General features: G+C 52.3%; 1 pseudogene; it reads left to right on the top strand.

Annotated features, from left to right (window-relative positions):
* The first annotated feature begins 290 nt into the window (after positions 1-290).
* LOC131187300 (uncharacterized protein K02A2.6-like) lies at positions 291-1,741 on the top strand (annotated as a pseudogene).
* The last annotated feature ends 3,952 nt before the right edge of the window (positions 1,742-5,693 follow it).

The raw sequence follows: 5,693 nt of genomic DNA, 5'->3' as shown, positions 1-5,693 counted from the left end.
CAGTTACAGAGCTTTCTGGGTTTTGCTAATTTTTATCATCAATTCATTCCCTCTTTTGCTGACATTGCCAGAGGCACTTCCTCCGACCCTACCCTATCCCAAGTTATGAACTGGGTACTCAGGGGTGGCCGCCTCAGCTGTCCCTCCGAGTTCCTATTTTTCCAGCGCAGACAGCATGAGCTGTCTGCGCTGAAAGGATGCCTCTTGTGGGGAAATAGAGTAGTGGCACCCGAGGCGGTTAGGGCGCCAATTTTAAATAGCCTTCACGAGGCCCATCCAGGCATCGACGCATGAAGGCCTTGGCCCGCAGCTATGTGTGGTGGCCCAAATTGGACCGCGACATAGAGCTGTGGGTTGACGATGCCAGCGTTGCCAAGCCTCCAGACCAGCGCCGCAGCCGCACCTGTCAGGGACTGGGAAGTTCCCAGGTCGCCTTGGGCCCGAATCCACTTGGATTTCGCGGGACCTTACCAGGGCCAATCCTTTTTAGTGATCGTCGATGCATACTCCCGCTGGGTGGAGTTGGCACGAATGCAGTCCACCACAGCGGAGGCGACCATTAGGGTTTTAGAACGGCTTTTTGCAACCCATGGGCTACCCGACATCGTAGTGTCGGACAACGGGCCCCAGTTTACGGCAGCACCCTTTCAGACCTTCCTTGCCAAGCATGGCATTCGCCATGCCCCTACGGCGCCTTTCCACCCGGCCGCTAACGGCCGGGCAGAACGCGCAGTAAGGTCGGCAAAGAGGCGCAATGCTTTGGGCCCACAGATTGGCACGCTAAAATATGCCAGTACCTCCTGGCTCAGCACGCTTCCCCCTGCCCTGTTACGAACCTGAGCCCTTCCGAACTATTAATGGGGCGCCGGATCAGGACTAACCTGGACCGGCTTCACCCATCGTACTGCCCAGAGAGATGCCCTAGCGGGGAGAGCGGAACCAGGTCCTTTGCAGTGGGGGATTTGATTTTTGCCCAAAATTACGGATCAAACCCCAAGTGGTTGGCGGGCCGCATCGTTAGTGTAACCGGACCCTGCTCTTATAGGGTCCGATTGGAAGACGGTCGAGAATGGAGGCGGCACATAAACCAAATCCGCCGGCGGCTCCCCACGCCCCAGGAGGCAGACCAGCAACGTCAAGACTTATCAGCGCCCCCTATTCCCGACCAACAACTACAAGGCCCATCAACGGCCCCCATGGTACGACAACAACTACAAAGTCCACCAGTGCCCCCCATGGCAACCCAACAACAACCGGGGCAGCACCATGCAGCTAACGGAGACTGTATGCAAGTTCCCGGACCACCCCGTCAAGAGCCCGACTTCAGTCTGGCTCCGGCTGTCCTCCAAGCTGTTCCGAAGGGACTCCAACCCTCAAAACCCGGAGCGGTCTCGACGGGGGACTTACCTGAGACAAATGGGTCCAAGCGGTCGACCGGTCCGGAGTCGGCGGCGAGGGCAGCGTCCCAGGCCTGGCCCGGCAGAGCCTCGGCACCTCCTCCTCTGCTGGGAGCCGCCCAGGCCAGACCCGACAGAGCTTCGGCACCTCCTCCTCCTCCTGTGCCGGGAGCCGCCCCTGTACTCAGAAGATCTGGGCGGAGTCGACGCCAGCCCGCGCATTTGTCTGACTACGCATGCGCTAACTGGGAAGGAAGGGGTGTAGAGTCCTCGGACTTACGACCCGGCTCGCGCCTTGCCAACAGCAGACGGCTGCTGATTGGCTAAGGCGCGAGCCGGCTAATAGAGCGGGAAACCAGCAGGGCGGCGATTGGAGCCGCCTTCTGACAGCTGGCCCTTTAAAAAGGGAGCTGTCAGAGTTCTCCTCAGTTTTAGGCTTGTTCGCCCTCGTTATGATCGTTGTCTCAGCCAGCGCCTGTTGCGCTGATTAAATAAAGCCCTTGTTCCTTCAGTTGCCGTCTCATTTATCCTATACCTTCAGTATTCAACAGAAAGGAAAGTTGAAAGCCATTTGGATCTCAGAAGGAACATCATTACAAAGGGCAGGTACTGCCATAGAGAAGATGTGTGACATTGCTTAAGTGAAAGAGTGGTCAAGCAGATACTATGAGAGACAGATGATCCCTCATGTAACCAAGCACTATGCCATAGTAGGGCTTTATAGGTATCAATCACCATCTTGAATCATACCTGGAAGCAAACTGGCAACCATTGCACCTCACAAAGCAGAAGTATCACAGGGGCATGTCAAGGCCATCTGTTTACACCACTGCATGCTGGACCAGTTGAAGCTTCCCTGTGGCCTTCAAGGGCAGCATCATAAAATATGATATGCCAAATTATACATACCGTATATACTCGAGTATAAGCCGATCCGAATATAAGCCGAGGCACCTAATTTTACCACAAAAACTGGGAAAAACTATTGACTCGAGTATAAGCCGAGGGTGGGAAATGAGGCAGCTACTGGTCAATGTAAAAAATAAAGATAGAGCCAAGTAAAATAACATGAATATTTATTTGAACGAAAAACAATAAAAGTGCAAAAGGGGGAAGGAGGATTCCCAGCTTTAGAAAATTTAGAACTACGCCGCCTTTGGTATGACCTGAGCATAGCTCATAAAATTATCTGCTACAATGTACTTCCTATCAATGACTACTTCAGCTTCAACCACAACAATACACGAGAACACAATAGATTCAAACTTAAAAGTGAACCTCTCCAATCTAGATTGCAGAAAATGTGACTTCAGTAACAGAGTTGTTAATGCCTGAATGTGCTACCTGACTCTGTGGTCTCTTCCCAAAATCCCCAAAGCCTTAACCAAAGACTATCTAGTATTGACCTCACCCCATTCCTAAGAGGTCTGTAAGGCGTGCATAAGAGCACCAGCGTGCCTACCGTCCCTGTCCTAATGTTCCCTTTAGTTGTATTCCTTTTATGTATTCAATTCATGCTTATATTTATATAATTATTTAATATGTATTTGACAAAATAAATGAATGAATGAATGAATGAATAGAATAGAATAGAATAGAATTTTATTGGCTAAGTGTGATTGGACACACAAGGAATGAATGAATGAATGAATGAGTGAGTGAGTTACTTCAACAACATTGTCTCACAGAAATTGACAATACAACTGCAAGCATGAAAATGAGTCCTCCTTTAGCTTCCAAGGGACCAGGGTGCCTCTGAAGGTCAGTGCTCTAAGCACTAAGAACCCAGCACAAATCTAAGCCTGTATGCACACCAATAGTGAAAATACCCTGCACAGTGTCTCTTGGCAGAGAAGGTTAATTTTCATAGACGTTGGGGTGGCTTTTTTTTTTTTTGGCAGGGCAATAAGGGTCTCTAATATCATTAAACCCAAGTGTGAGGAAAAAGACAGCAGCTAAAATGTTAAGGCCAGTTGTGTGACCTTCTCCAATACAGTTGGCCTGGCTGTTTGCCAAAACTTAAAACACCCTCCCATCCCCCCTCCCTGCTAAAGCTTCTTTCTTAAAACAATTGTGGTCTTTGCCTTTCATTGTGCCAATCGACTTTAGAAGTCTGTGTGTGTGTGTGTGTGTGTGAGAGAGAGAGAGAGAGAGAGGGAGGGAGGGAGGGAGTGCAAAAGGGGGAAGGAGGATTCCCAGCTCTAAACAAAGGGAAATCCCGGAATGCCAGCGCGAAAGGCGGTGCTCATGTTCCTCCTCCCTTGCTCAAAAGCCCCAACATGATATTGGAATTGGATGCCATTATATACCTGCTGAGGGGATAATTTGAATAACTTGAAAGATATAAAAGCTCTAAACATATTTGTTTAAAAATCTAAAATCTATACTTAAAATAAATGAATATAAAGTAATAAAGTTCTTTAAAGTTGTAATTCACTTTGCTGCTGAAAAAGAAAAGAAGCTTAACACCTTAAATGGTATTTATTAACTGAAATATCATCAAATCAAATATATAATGAGGTATATTATAATGACCTTTGTTTTCAGAAAGAAGCATGATGGAAGTTTTTCAATAAAGGGGGAAATATAGAAAAAACTTAGTGTCATGCTCATATATCATCTTTACAGATGTTGTTAACACTATACTATGGCAGCATATGATGGTACAATGTTTCAATCAATTTCAGGATGAAAACTCATCAATGAGGAGGAGGAGTATAATTTATTAACCTTGTATGATATCAGTTTCTCAAGGACTCTAGAAGGACCCGAGGAAGAAATCTCTGCCCCCTCCCCACTTTCCCTTTCCAACCCAGCCTTCCAAGGGGACCTTTGAGGGAGAAATCTCTGCCCCCTCCCCACTTTCCCTTTCCAAGGCAGCCTTCCAAGAGGACCTCTCGAAAAGAGCGAAAGCTTTCTCCTGGCCGTTTTACCACCACCACACCCTCCACGCCGGCCATGGCACGAGCTCAGATTGCCGGCTGGGGATGATGGGCGCTGCAGTGCGATCTCGGGAGAGACTAGGAGGGAAGAAAGAATGACTGTTTCCCCACACCCTAGGATTGGGGAAAACATTGACCCCCCCCTTAGTTGCGGGAGAAGGGTTGCGCTTCAAAGCGGTCGCCTCCATCCATCAATCCATCCTTCCTTCCTTACTTCCATCCATCCATCCATCCTTGTTTTTCCCAGCGAGCGGTGCGTGTGTGTGACATGCAAGCAAGACGTCTCACGGGGCGTGTGTGTGTGTGTTTGTGGTGGGGTCTCGCCCCAGCCACCCACCCACTCGCTCCTTTCCCCTTTCGGAGCGTGGGCTGTCCCCCTTCGCCCTGCCCTCCCTCCTCCCATCTCCTGCGCTGGGAGCGAGCGAGCGAGCCAGCGAACGGCTTCGGGCACCGCGGACTTTGGCAAGGAGGAAGGTGGGAGGGAAGCGGAGCTGCCGGCTGTGGGGGGCGTGCAAAAGGAGTGAGCGTGGAAAGGCCTTTTGTGTGTGTGTGTGTGTGCGTGCCTGTGTGCCCTAGGGAGGAAGCGGAGCTGCCGGCTGTGTGGGGGTTGAGGCGTGCAAGAGGAGCGCGCCTCCTCCTCTTCCTCCACGCCGCTCCTCTTGCACGCCTCAACCCCACCATCCCCCACCCTCTCCGCGCGTGAAGGTCACCTCCTCCCTCTTCCAGGCGGCGGCGGGCTTGGTCCGCGCTGGCGGGGAGCCGCCAGCCTTCTCGGCCGACGCCACCATTCGGGAAACCTCCTCCCTCAGCCGAGAAGGCTGGCGGCTCCCCGCCCGCCGCCGCCGCCGCCTGGAAGAGGAGGAGGTGACCTCACGCTGGAGAGGGTGGGGGATGGTGGGGTTGAGGCGGCAAGAGGAGCGAGCGTGGAGGAAGAGGAGGAGGCGCTCCTCTTGCACGCCTCAACCCCCACACAGCCGGCAGCTCCGCTTCCTCCCTAGGCACACACACGCACACACACGCACACACAAAAGGCCTTTCCACGCCGCCTCTTGCACGCCTCAACCCCCACAGCCGCAGCTCCGCCTCCCTAGGGCACAGGCGCGCACACACACGCACACACACAAAAGGCCTTTCCACGCTCGCTCCTCTTGCACGCCTCAACCCCCACACAGCCGGCAGCTCCGCTTCCTCCCTAGGGCACACAGGCGCGCACACACACGCACACACACAAAAGGCCTTTCCACGCCGCCCTCTTGCACGCCTCAACCCCCACACAGCCGGCAGCTCCGCTTCCTCCCTAGGGCACACAGGCGCGCACACACACGCACACACACAAAAGGCCTTTCCACGCCGC

Source organism: Ahaetulla prasina, unplaced genomic scaffold (genome assembly GCF_028640845.1).
Source record: "Ahaetulla prasina isolate Xishuangbanna unplaced genomic scaffold, ASM2864084v1 Contig22, whole genome shotgun sequence".
NCBI classification, from domain to species: Eukaryota; Metazoa; Chordata; class Lepidosauria; order Squamata; family Colubridae; genus Ahaetulla; species Ahaetulla prasina.
This window is presented reverse-complemented; position numbering and strand designations above follow the sequence as displayed.